Source organism: Apus apus, chromosome 26 (genome assembly GCF_020740795.1).
Source record: "Apus apus isolate bApuApu2 chromosome 26, bApuApu2.pri.cur, whole genome shotgun sequence".
NCBI lineage: Eukaryota > Metazoa > Chordata > Aves > Apodiformes > Apodidae > Apus > Apus apus.
This window is the reverse complement of record NC_067307.1, coordinates 655,829-670,253: the sequence shown is the minus strand read 5'-3', so window position 1 is coordinate 670,253 and position 14,425 is coordinate 655,829.

Here is a 14,425-nt window from a genome sequence, read left to right as displayed (position 1 = left end):
CATCTTCAGGTGCCTCGAAGTTAATGCAGGGAAAACACCCTCTGCTGCCAAAATTTATTAGAATGGGCTATTATTGGATCTCTGAGGACAGTTGCTTAGAAAGCACTTGTTTCATCATGCTGTATCTTAATTATTGAAGTGATGGAAATCAACAAGGCTAATCTGATTTGTGCGTGTAATTGAGGTCAGTGTGCAGGGAAGAGGGAGAGAAAGGAGGATGGATACTTGCCATTTAATACAAATGAAACAATAACTTTAATTTTCACTTCAGTAAGCAGAGAGCAATCTAGGAACAAGTTGAATAAGTTTTCCCTTAAAAATGTATGGGTCTTTGAAGATGTAAAAAAAGGAAGGGGGAGGGGGCATGCAAATTCCACATATTTTGTAAGACTCTGTAGCACTTCATAGGAGAATAGGCAGAGAGGACAACGTTGCTATTATACAAAATGGTTTATTCCACTATAATTATTTCACACGTGCCATAATTAAAGGAAACTTAATAAATTAATGCAAACTATTATAGAGAACATACGGGGGGTGGGGGGGAAAATCTCAAACCTACTAGGAGTTGTGGTATTCGAGTCCTGGTGAGAGATTTTTGCTGCAGGTTGTTTTGCTTCTCCAATCTTGTTAGCCTTCCTCATCCATGTTGCAGAGATCACAAAATTGCTGATTTTTAACTGAACTATAAAATAAAGTAGGCACATCTAATATGCCTGAATTTCTTATTCTCTTAGGTTTCCAGTTTTAGGATGTATGATGGTCTTAAATCAGCACACACTTTGTGGTGAATACTAAATGCTTCCCTTTCCTTTATTTTTCTCTCCAGGATGATGTGCTGGGCCTTCCAGCACAGCTCTGTTAGCTATTTTAAGATTATTCTATTCCCACCCACTTCAACCCCCTCATATAAAACACATTTAATTCTTCTGTAACTTAGTATTTTAATAATGGAATCCATTTCTTTCTAGATAACATTGTATTCTCATTTACCAGCAGATTAAGCTGATGATTTGAAGAAAATGGGAAGCAAGAGGGAATCATTATTCCGAAGAATGTCCTTATTTCTTGGCATTACAAATTAGGGATTAGACATCTCCAGCCTAGCTGATGTTTCAACACTTCCCAAAATCAGAATGACTTCGGATTATTGTGAATTGAGACCCATTTCCATTTTAGTAGTAGTAACTCTAACATAAAGAAATTAAGGGAAAGGGTGGTAAAAGAATAATAAATGACAACTTCCCCCCCCCCAAATTTGGCAATCCCATTAAATAATATCTGTTTAGTGATGTGTATCAGATCCATGTGCCTAGTCAGCATGTGGGATGAGCAAAGCATTCTCCCAAATAGTTCATATTTACTTTTGTAGTAATCCTGGAGGCTTAGTAGTATGTGTTGACATTGACAGTGCTGGTAAGGTGCTAATTGGGATGGTATCTTAGGACTGAAATGCAGTTAGAGTTTCTAAATTGCCTCTGTCAGAGCAGTTGCAATTTTCTGTGCTAGTGACATAGGGACAACAATTGCACAACGCTGAGCCCTTGTCAGGTTTGAAGCAGGCTGTTTTTTCCTTGGGGATTTAGGACTTGAGGATTTAATTGCCCTTATGTTTTAAACTCTGATAGATATCTTTCCACAAGATATTTCTACTGCTGAGTGTGAAGGGGAAATAATTGTTTCAGTTTTCTAACTTTTCTTTAAATCCATGAGACATGCTTTAACAGCTGTTTATTTGTAAAGGGAGTTTGCCTTAAAACACTGTAAATTAAAAGCTGCTTTTAATGCTGATGATTCCCTTTATTGACATTTTGGAAATAGGAGCCTTCAGATACCTTCTTCCTTGTTTGTGACTTGTGTTGTAACCTGTGCTGGAAGAACAAAGGCTGGGCAAAAAATTTTCCTGCCTTAAGGAGTGAATGGTTGGTTCTAGTCCCTTCTTTTGGGATGGAGCAGTGTGAGGGCTTGTTAGATGAGCTTTGGAGAGATGCAGGACACTTCAATCCAAGTGCTTTGTTCTGTTCTGCAGAGACAGACCCACAGAAAGTGAATTTATTCTTTTTTGGATTAATTGCTTCATGGGTTCAGTGATGTGATCAAAGGTGTGTTGGTTGATTGAAAGATAATCATTGCTGCCATGTTCTCCAGTCTGCATTGTAACACTATAGAAGTCATGTTCTTCATCAGTGATTACAGGAGCTCAGATGAGGTCTGGCTTTCAATATTTGCAGACATCAGGATGGTTTTGGATTCTGCATGGTTTTTGGATTGGAAGTTGTGTTCTTTTAATCATGAGTTGATCTCAATAGCTACATATCTAAGAAGGAATTAAAATGGTTAGCCAAACCTTGTAGTTAAGCCTTCCCAGATGACAGAGGGCTGCAGCTACAGACTGGACAATTAAGGTGGAAGGATGGGTATTAGGCTTGCTCTATGTTCAGTGTTTGCACGAGCAGCTAACTGCAAGCTAAGGAAGGCAGTATGATCAAAATGTCTTAGCTGTTCTGGTTTTCCCACCAGTTTGAGTGTTTCACATCTTTCCTCAGCTTTCTGGAAAGCTGATTTGTTTCTGCAGCTCTGTACTTTGTTAAGGTTTAGAAATTAAATAGCTTAATATTGAAATTCTTCCTGATTTTGGTCACTTTTACCATCTGGTTTTTAATGGACCTATTGGTAAACTTATTGCCTGTGTTTTGTACTGTTCCTCTAGAAAGGCCCTCCCTGCAGAGCTGGGCTGAGAAGTGAAAATGGTCATGTGTACTTGATCGTGCCACTGTTAAAATAAGTTTGTATTTCTGCTCCATGTAAATGGGAGCTTGATAAGCTAACAAGGACACTTCTGTTTGTACAGAATTCATGAATCTGTGTTCAAAACTGCTATAAAAGGACACTTCTTATCCTCAGCTAAATTGACAGCCACTCTTTCAATATATATTCCTTGTGCTTGAAAAATCATGACACATGATTTTCTCTTTTTCAGCTAAGAGGAAATATTTTTTTAATGTCTGTATTATAGAAAATCTGTGGTATTTGCTATGGTGTTTCTTTTCAAGAGGTATTGCTTTGTTTTCATATGTAACTATTGCTTTTCCTTTTGCTTGCCTGTCTGGAAGGACAAATTCCTGTGGGGACACACATCTGTGATTAACCTCCCTTCTTTCCACTTTTGGTCAGGGCCTTCTCAGTAAGAGCTTTGTTTAAAGTTTAAAAATCACGATGCTGAGAAGTTGCCCAGAGAACAAATAGGAAGGTTATGTGTTGTTGTGAGCAGGCTTCATTTTTCTTTTGCATTTTGCCATGAGTAGTGCTGGGCTTCATATACCTTCGTGTGCCAAGAACTTGATTCAGATGGACAAAATGAGGCTAAAGGAAAAAGGAGGAGGTAGGAAACCATCTGCTCTTCATCAGCAGGTTTTTTTTTTTTCTCTTCAATAATGGGGTATTCCACATAGTACACTTAGTGTCTAAGCAGATGCAAATTGACTGGAAATGATCAGATATTTTCTGCTGGACCAGACTGTGCAAATGGATATCCTGCCCTTAGATAGTTACTGCTGCACATGCTGAGACTGTTGTCCCAGAACCCTGCGTCTTACAGGGATCATGCAAACTGGCTTTAATCAGCTTCCAGTGAAGTCAGCCAGCTTTACTCACAAAGCCATTCTCAGTTATTAAGCTAACTTGACTGATTTTGCTTAAGGTAGATGAAAGAGCATGAACTGCCCTACCTGTGGATCTCTGAGGTGGGTAACTGCCAGCCCAAGGGTTATGCTGCAAGGCAGCAGGTTGCCGTTTAGAGAGCAGATGTCTTTCCATTGCCTTAGTAGCACAAGTGTCGAGATCAGTGGAAAAACTGTTTTAGAAAGAATTTTTAATATTGTTAGCAATTTTCTTCAGTACTGACAGGAACAAAAGCACACCTCAGACCCTCACCACAGTAAAGTATGTATCTAGATATTACCTCAGGGTAGGCTAATTTCTTGTGTTTCTCAGTTCCCAGTCCTCTAGTTCATACTGCTGCTCTCTGCAGCCCTGAGACTCTTTAAAATTATAACATACTCAGATTTCAGGTATTAGGAGTTCAAGAAAAACATTGCTTAGAAATATTATAAGACTGGTGAAAGCATGAGCAATGGTCAGACTCCTAGTAAGCTTCGACAGGCAAGCACTGCAGAATCCTGCTGGAATATAAATATTTCAGCTTTGTACCCCCCTTCCTTGCTGAGCAGACACAAGTCCCAGCAGGGAATGGTGTTAGTGTGACAAGTATGTGTGTCTGTTCACTGATCTTCCCAGTGCTAAGTTGGATGTCTTTGTTTAAACTGCTGAAAAAGGATGTAAAGGAAGAAGGGTGATGTCTGACAAAAAACTTCAGGTGACATCCTGAGGTCAGGACAGATTTCCGAAATACTCCAACTTCCCAGGACATACTGAGATTCAGGGATATGGTATTAGGATCTAGGTTTGGTTTGCATTTGTTTAGGTTGAGTAAACAATCCTGGCATGGATTGCATTTTCTTCAAATATATCTCTTTTAAAAGTAGATTAAATTTCTTCCAGTGGCATGTTGAAGTTGATGGAGATTATTCCAACTCTTAAGCGGTTCCGCATAAATAGGAACACTTATATTTAAATCAGAAACTTGGGCTTGTACAGTCAGTCTGGAGATATGCCATGAGAACATCTGTCTACCTGAACATTGGAGTTGTACCAGTTCAGGCAAAAACCTGTTTGCCTTCAGTATCCCCAGTGAAGTTGCAAAAGAAAGCTCTGAGCAAACACAGTTTGGCAAGGCTCATCATATCTAGGTCACGTGCATGAGGAAGGATAATCAAAAGGAAATCTTGAAAGGCACTTTGATTTGTCTAGGGACGAGTGTGTGTAGCTGAAAAATATTTATGACCTCAGATTGAAAAATGTTGTAATACCTACATACCACAGGATGGAGTTACAGACTTAACTTTAAATTCTCTTATCTTCTAGCCAAACTATTAATGTTTGTACTAATCGGGTTTTTTAATACTCTGTACTTGCAACAGATGTGTCCAAGTGTATTGAAGATTCTTCCAAAATGCAGAGGGCAGAACAAGGTTATACCTGCCTCAAATCCTACCTGTGTTGTATGTTGAGGGTACAGGTTGTAGATGGTGCTTTCATCTGCTATGAGTCAGCATTGAAGACAGACATTTTTTTAGAAGTCCAATGGACTCTGTTAGGGTTGTGTTCAGCATGCTGCTCCCATCTGGGAAAATACACTGAGAAGAACAGTTCCCATGGACCTGATGGCAGGGCAGGGGATGGTGCAGCAACAGCATCACATGAGCAGCATGATCTTACTAAAATTGTGGATTGGAGGTAGGAATGAGCTGTAGTCTGGAGCAGAGAGAGGAAATCTTCCAGGAGGGATTGCTGAGAGGAGTAGAAAGAAAGAATAAAGGCATCTTCTGTGGTTTTGGGAATGTTTTAATTTGCTTGTTTACTTTCATTTTCCTGTTGAAGGAAAGGCTGTGCTCTAAAAGTGGGTGCTCTTGAAATTTCCTCTGTGAAAGGAGACCTCATCCAGTGGTGCTGAAATATAGTGGATCCTGGAGCTGGTTCTTCAAAGCAGCTAGTAAGTGCTGCTGTGATTGGAAGAGGCTTCCCAGAGATTTTTGTTTCTAGGCAGCCAGGCTCACCTTTAGGAAAATCAGTATTCTTCAGCTTCCTTGTCTGTGGAAAGGTGATAGCATTTAATTACATACTAAAAAAAATTATGAAATGGAATCTACTCATGTTTGCAAAATACTTGGAAACCTTCAAATTGTAGAATTGGCAGTATTAGTTACTGCCTACATCATCCATGCAGTGTTCCTCCTATCAATTGAGGTACAGGAGTATTTTCTCTGGGAAACTTCAGAAATGTCCTTTGTCATTAGCAGAGCTGCTTCCAAAGAGGTGGTTGCCCATTTGTGCAAACCTGCAAAGCTGCCTTTGTGTGGAATGATGCAAACAGCCCTGCTTCTCATTTCTCAATTACTTCATAAACATAATTGAAATTTTACATTTGCCAGAAAGCTTGTCCTCAATTTTAAGTGCTTTACATCTAAAATTATAATTCAGGTTTTAATAAATGCTCTGAATTTAAAGCTAATAAAAAGCTTGTTTAGTGTGGGGTTTTTTTATTTTTGAAAGGCTTTTTCTATCTCCAAATGTTAATTCAAAAATATGCCTGTGTGTAGTTGTGACACAGGTTAATTCTGAAGGCAGGAGGTTGTTATGGCATCCAAGCTCAGCTTTCTCTTGATGTCTGTCACTTTTTTGTTTCTGATTCAGTGTATTAATAAAATACTAAGCCAAGTCTTGGACGCAATGCCCTGTGCTAGACATGTAACATGGAAACCTTGACTTTGTAAGCCTCAAAATAATTAAATACAGGGAATCTTTATTACTTGGAACTGTTCCTTGGTCTTTTGCCTTGTCAGTGCTCATCAAGTGAGGCAGAGTCAGATTGGGTCAATACCTATGTCGTGAGCTGATGCCAGGGGGGCTATCGGTTGTCAGGTGCTTTCACAACTTCCCCCCGAACAATTTGGAGGGGTTGTTGGATAAAACCGGGGGTTACTCATGGCTCTTGCCTCTCACAGAGGAACCGCCACTGCGGGACTGTATTTTAAGAGTGGCAGTTCGACTACACACCCACCACGCCCACAAATTGCTGCTGAGACCAATGTTTAGTTTACGAATTAATCAGTGTATTAAGGGTTAACACAAACTGTGGGATGAGGTTTAGGGAAAATATAGAAATGGCAAATGGCCACCAGAGATGGATCAGGGAAGTCATGTGTCCTTTGGGGAGGTGATGCAAAAAGCGCTGTGCTCTGGAGGCGTTTTCTCTGGGAGAGGGTTGTGGATCAAAGGAGAGGGAGGGAGGAGCTGAGCCCGGCAGGACAGTTAGACAGTGTATCTGTGTGTGTGTCTTTACCCTCCCGTAGCGTGTGGCTCCTGAGGCGCGGCTTCTTTTCCAGCTGCCAGGGCTCGGCAGCAGGTCCGGAGGGGGCCGGCTTCACGGGAGCAGCGGGCGGACCGGGCAGGGCGGCAGGAGGACCGGGCCGGCTCCAGTCCCGGGCAGGGCGGCAGGAGGACCGACCGGGCAGGCAGCTATGGCAGGATCTCGAAATCCCTGGTTTCAGGGGGCAGCCCCTCGCGGCTCGGCAGCGGTTTGGTTTCCCCGGTGCTCCAGGGGTCAGAACCCCGGCCCGCTCACCGCTGAGGCTTGGGCTCGGTCCCCGGGCGGGCAGGCAGCGCTGGCAGGGTCCCAGCGCCAGGCTCAACAGCCCCTCCACAGGGGGGTGTCCCACGCAGGAATGTCCGAGCAGGCCTTGGTCCCACCTGCTGCACTCGCCGCCTTTGATACCCCAGTGACCCACCTGCCCAGCCAGTGTCATGGTCCAGAGCCAACTGGCATCCAAGAGTCCCAAGTTAGGGCAGTAACTAGCAGAGCAATGCATAACTTGTTGCCCATCCTTCCTGCCTTGTACCACATCTGCTTTGCTTTCATTTGTCCTTGAGCAGCAGGCCCGGTTTTGGTCGGTTAGCTGAGTATCATCAGCAGAAGGTGTTCGCTGGCTTAGAAGGCATTTTGTTTAGACTTATGTGAGGAAGAAGAAGAACCGTTTCCCACAACCTGGCTGAGAAATCTGAAAGAAAAGGAGCTGGCATCAGTGAGTCACAGTGAGTGCTTCTCTGACTCAGTGCCTTGCAGCAGGGAAGTAACTGAATTGTCATCCTTTGGGCGACACATAGGACTAAGGTCTTTGAGAAGTGATCAAATCTGAGGATCTTGTAATGAAAAAAGCAGCACAGAGCTGTAACAACTTAAATACTAGATGGTATACTGGTTTTGTCCAATCCATAATACTGTAAGTGTTCCTCTCAAATTACTGTTTCTGTCAGTTCTCACCAGGAGAAATCTCAATTCAATAGCAATAATATAATGTCTGAAGCAATTCTCTTCTACTGATTTTATTTTTCACATCATCTTGTATTAACCACATGTTACTTTACTATTTATTCTGTGTGTGAACTTCAGATCAGTTCCATCTATTGACTCCTGTATGTTGGGGTAGGAGCTTGAAAACCCTTTAATATTTTGTGTATGTGTGGGCTTAATAGCATGCTCAATCACATCTTGAATTAGGGAAATGGCTATAGGTTCAGTTTCAAGAGGATATTCCTTAAAATTAAGATATAGCACACTTCAGTTCATAACCATCTAGGTGGGTACTCTGCCCTAAGTGAGAATAAAGGCTCAATCTGTTTTTTTTAATTGGGGCATATCTATAGTACAGCTTTAGATTTGATCTGATGTGTTTTTTTGGAAAGAAATTGCTGTGGGATTTTCCTCCCCCCCCCTCCTGTTTTCCAGTCTTTCATCCACTCATAAACCTTGTCTTGTGTATTCCTTTAGGAAAGCTTTTTTGTGGATTGCCTTTTTCATTCCTTCTGGTGATCAGGTAGTGAGGTGGATCAAGAACTGGTTGAAAGGAAGGAGGCAGACAGTTGTAGTCAATGGGGCGGAATCTGGTTGGAGGTGCGTGACTAGTGGAGTCCTTCAGGGGTCAGTACTGGGACCGGTGTTGTTCAACATCTTCATCAATGACCTGGATGAGGGTATAGAATGTACTCTCAGCAAGTTTGCTGATGACACAAAGCTGGGAGGAGTGGCTGACACACTGGAGGGCTGTGCTGCCATTCAGAGGGACTTGGACAGGCTGGAGAGTTGGGCGGGGAGAAATCTGATGAAGTTCAACAAGGGCAAGTGTAGAGTTTTGCATTTGGGGAAGAGAAACCCCACGTACCAGTACAGGTTGGGGGCTGACCTGCTGGAGAGCAGTGTAGGTGAAAGGGACCTGGGGGTCCTGGTAGACAGGAGGATGACCATGAGCCAGCAATGTGCCCTTGTGGCTAAGAAGGCCAATGGCATCCTGGGGTGCATTAGAAAGGGTGTGGTTAGTAGGTCAAGAGAGGTTCTCCTCCCCCTCTATTCTGCATTGGTGAGGCCGGAGTATTGTGTCCAGTTCTGGGCCCCTCAGTTCAAGAAGGACAGGGAAGTGCTTGAAAGAGTCCAGCGCAGAGCTACAAAGATGATTAAGGGAGTGGATCATCTCCCTTATGAGGAAAGGCTGAGGGAGCTGGGTCTCTTGAGCTTGGAGAAAAGGAGACTGAGGGGTGACCTCATCAATGTTTACAAATATGTAAGGGGTGAGTGTCAGGGAGATGGAGTTAGGCTTTTCTCAGTGATGACCAGTGATAGGACAAGGGGTAATGGGATCAAATTGGAGCATAGGAGGTTCAAGGTGAATATTCGAAAAAATTTTTTTCCTGTGAGAGTGACAGAGCACTGGAACAGGCTGCCCAGAGAGGTTGTGGAGTCTCCTTCTCTGGAGACATTCAAAACCCGCCTGGATGCGTTCCTGTGTGATGTGCTCTAGATGACCCTGCTCTGGCAGGGGGGTTGGACTAGATGATCTTTTGAGGTCCCTTCCAACCCCTAGGAGTCTATGATTCTGGTGTTGTCTCTGGAGACTTAATGTGTGTGGTGGTGGTGGGGATGCAGTGACTGATGGTAGGTTGTGTCCTGGTTGTTTACCTGCAGATAGCTGGGAAAAAGCAGTTTACTTCAACTGAGTTAGACTCCCAAACAGCGCTTGAGAATTGTTATCCATGTGGGTTTGACTGGAAACTTTCAAGGATCTGAAAAACAAACTGAATTGTAAAGACTTGAAAGAAACAATTATTTGTGTTCAGTTCCACTGCAGAGCTGAGCTGCTATCCTTGTGCACTGCTCCATCAGCTTGACTTCACTTGCTTATAAAATTTCTTTCTGCCTTCTGCTAGTTCCTGAGCTGTTCCCAGAATAAACAAATGACAACTTCTTTGCAGGGGGCTCAGTTTGCTTTAGGGACACTTCACAAACTATGCGTTCTTGTTCCCACTGTGTTGTCAGCTTGTCTGTTCCCACCTGCTACAATGTCCACCATACTTCTGGGAGGACTGCAAGAATAGTATTGACATTTTAGCTAGCTTTTGAAATGACTTTTGGCTGAGCAACATTTTCACAGCATTATTGTCATCCAGAAAACTTAAATTGATAGTGCTCTTGCCCTGAAAGGAATGTCATGGAAAAAACGATGAAATTATTCTGGTGTGAAGCTGGTACAAATTGGGAGCAAAACCTCTCTATAAATAACATGATTACATGGATGTTAGTGTCAGAATATTCTCTTGCTTCTATGCCAAACATACCCAAAGATATCAAAAACTTACATTGATGTTGAAAATACCCTGAGAAAATCAATGACTGCTGTTGGCTGGCTCAGTTAGTATGAATGTAACATGCAGTTACTGTGGTGGTGTGAAACCTCTTGGCACTTAAACTATGAATTTCTTAACTTCTGTGGGTACCAAGCAGATAGAAAAACCCTAGTTTAGCGCTAGAGTGTGTTACAGTTAAGATGTAGCTTAACTTGGTATTCAGAGTAGCTTAATAGATCTGAACAGTCAATCATGGCAATATATAAGACAGTGTCAAAGGACCCACCCTCTAGTGTGTGCACAGTATGCAACTATTTGACAGTCAGGTATTGGGTGAGATTGTAAGGATTACCAGGTTTCAAGACAGGAAAAAGCAGTTATGGTCACTTATCCTGAGCCTCCCACAGTTCACTGAATCTCACCCAGAAATCTGTCGCCAAGCCCAAACTTGTTGGTTGTAGATGGTGTGTGTTACAAATACATCTGGTCTTTCTTCCAAGTCTGAAAACAGTGGCAAAAGCACTGCATCCCTGGGTAAATTGTTCACTAAATAAATCTTCCACTGTAAAAAATATGCCCAACACATATCAGGATTTGTCTGGCTTTGTGTAAGGTGCCTTTCCCCCCGGCTATTAGCAGGATAGCTGTAAGAAAATCTTTCTTCTATAGGTACTTCTGCATCATCATATGCTAATAACAGGCTTCCTGCAATAGATGACTATAAAGCTGTCAACAATCATTTGGGTTTATAGCAGTAGCAATTAGACCAGACTTTTTTTGAATTAAATTTTGATTGTTACATGAGTAGTATAGAAGAATAAATTACCCTTTGAGTCAGAATCGTACTGGCTATATATTTCATTTATCTTTGGGAACATGAAGCAATTGTAACAGAATTACATCTGCTCTAGGTGTGCAGTAAGATTGCTCTTAGTATGACAGAATAGATTCTCTGTCCTACTAAAGATCACTCACATTGATGCAGAGTAGCCATTCAACTGAATGTCTTTAAAGCAATTAAAAACATGCTGAGTCTGAGATAAGATGGTGAAGAAGCCTTGTGCACATATGGGTAGGATGCTATGAGAGATCAATAAGTTTTCTGTGCAGGTGGATACTTTTACCTGTATCTTTGCCTCAAATTACTGTTATCAGTAGCTCTCCAAACAGAGAGATGTAAAGTTCCCTGTTTTCTGCTGATTTTTAATTGCAGTGCCATTAAGAAATATCAAAGGTTAATTCTTTCTGTGAAGCCTTTAAAAGACATGCTGATTTTTTTGGACAGTAATGAGAATCTGCTTTACTACTAGCAGTTTTGCTGCCTGGTCTGTTGAAGTCAGCCTGAGAAGTATTCTAATGGTAAAATGAGAAACTCAAAATGGAGTTTTTGTTGATCAGTGTTAAATCAGATTCAAGATAAAGTATGTGATCAGAAATAATATATTCTTAGGTTTAAGCAGGTTTCTAACACATGCTTGCCTTAAATGGGATATCTGAAATATATTTCTAAAAGGGCTGTTTTCCTGAGTAGGCTAGATGGAGAGTTTAAAATCTCTTTGAAGTGGAGACTCTTAATGGAGGAAAACCCAACATTCAATCAAATAAATGAATTCAATGATATGTCCAGGAAGCCTTCTATAGTGTGTGCTTCTATAGAATGAAAATAGAAAGAAAACATACAGCTCTGGCATGACAGAATAATGTGATCTATTGCTGGGGCTGGAGCAGAGGAAGGTGGACTAGCAAGATGCAAAAAAAATAGGAGAACTGGGTGCCAGAAGCAGGTTGGTGATACTTTTTTTCTTTGTTGAAGCTGTACTGTAATGCTCACTGTATATTAACCCTTTGTCTGAATAACATGAAGAAAGAGATAAAATTCCAATAACTGGATTTACTTAAAATAAGACTCGACAAATATTTTTCAGTTCTATCTCCTGAGCAATATTGATAGGAGAGGATATGGCAAGTAAAGCTAAATGTGTCTAAATTCTGTCAAAATGATTGAAATGAGAGGAAATTTCCATGTGATGGTTGATAGAAAATGCTCTTCAGGACATGTTCTCAACTAAAGCACATACGAAGAGGTATATGTGCAGCAGGGAGACAGGGTGACAAGTATCCTTGTCATATTCTTGGTGTCCTGTCATGCCACAAATAAAACTCGATATTAAATTTTCTTTCAGTGAAATATTCTGTTTGTCTATTTTGCTGCCTTACATTACACACAATGGTTTGTGTTGTTCTCTCATCAAACAGAACCACATAAATAGCCCTGAAAAAGCTGTGTTTATGATCCATCCAGCAAACATTAAAAAGTGCTGAATTTTCAGACTTCCCAACACAAATCTCACGTACCTGTGCACAGAAGCACTAAGATAGCATAACAGAGCAATTGCCTCTCCAAATAAAGAGCTGAGCAAGGTGTTAACTTGGGCTCAGCTGAGTTAGATATTTGTGTTAGAGTCCTCCCCAGTGAAAATGAAACAAATCTGTGTTTTGAGTCAAATTTGGTAGGTATATCCACATCCCAAGTCAGTTGAAACTGCATTGACTGGAGTTAAGGATCTGGCTCTCCATCAGCAGCTGAACAGTTGGATGGACATGCTTATGTGCCTGTTTCTGAAAACGAGTTTAATACTGAAAAAAACAGGGAAAGTGGATAAATAGGATACACAAACCCCATGGCTTTATAAACAGCCAGCAGTTTCTTTGTATCATTTCAATTATGCTCCCCCATAATGAGTTCAATATACTTTTGTAATGTTACTATAAAGCTGCCTATAGGATGACAAGAATGTATGGTACAATGTTACAGTCCTTTCATAACATTCCAGAGTAATTAGGGCATAAAATTGAACTGAAACTTTAAAACACATTTCAACTCTGTTCTATGTATATTATTCTTCAGCGGGCAAGGACAGTAATTTAATATTGACTTCTGGCTGCAAGATTACCATATAATCTAAATGCTAATAACAATTAAAGCACAGTGTGGTGATTAAAGTGTCTCTTGGAATATTGAAAATGCAGGTAATAAATGGTGTAAGGATGGAAGCAAAGCTGGAATTTAAGAATCTGTGCTGCAAAAAAAATTAGTCTGAGCTGAAGAAAACTTTTCTGTGCAGTCTGTGTACTTCTTTCATGCTAAGCCTTCAAACACACAGTTTTGGTGGATGTTTTTCTTCCAGACTATCATATGGAAACCAGACCTTTGAAGCTCAACTCTCTACTTTTTTTTTTTTTCCTTCTTGCCTTTCTATAAGCAATAGTTTGTCTCTGGAGAGGCTGAAGTAGTGGCTTCCCTCACAATTTGAGAGGACTTATTTTCTTTTGAAGGTTACTTCTTATTATTGAAATACACACTTCAGAGTTTTCTAGGAGGCAGAAGAACTATGAAAGGCAGCAAAACCAGGAAAGAAATACATAAAACCTTAAATATAGACAGCCGTGTGTGGAAATGTGACATTAAGGAACATGCATGCCATGATAAACGTGCAACACAAAAGGTCCCTTGCCTCAGCTGTTAGTTCTTCCAAAACTGTTTGTATTTTAGCTTTGCTTGTAGCTTAAAGCAGTAGTACTTGTTTCCTTGACTTACATGCCAATTTCCATGGCTTTTTAAATGGGTTTATTAGCCATAGCATCATGGATCTGGAAATGAAGTGTTGGAGTGATTAGGATCTAGATTCTAGATTGGTACCTACCTTGCACTGATGGCTGCCTGTGTTTTGAGTAGATTTAGGAGGTGATATAGCTGTCACTAGATCCAGGATCTGTCCTGAGGTCTACACGTGATTCAATCATCTCTGTCTATGTAATAATAATAATGGCAGAAAACTGTGTGACTTCTGGTTCCATATTGCTGTGCCCACCATAGTGCTGAAGCTTCAGAAACCCTTTGAGGATACTCTTGGACATGCTTGTGTAGGAGGCAGGTTCAGAAGCCTCTGCTTATTTCTTTGTTGTTTGCTTCTAAATTCATTATTTTATGAGAACTGAATTTCTTTTTTAAGTGATAAAAGAAAGCAGCTTTGAAAGGCTGTTGGTTTTGTCTCAGCCTCTTAATTTCTCCATCTGCCTCCACAGCCATACAGTGACCCAGCAGTGCATGGAACAGTTGTCATAAGTCACG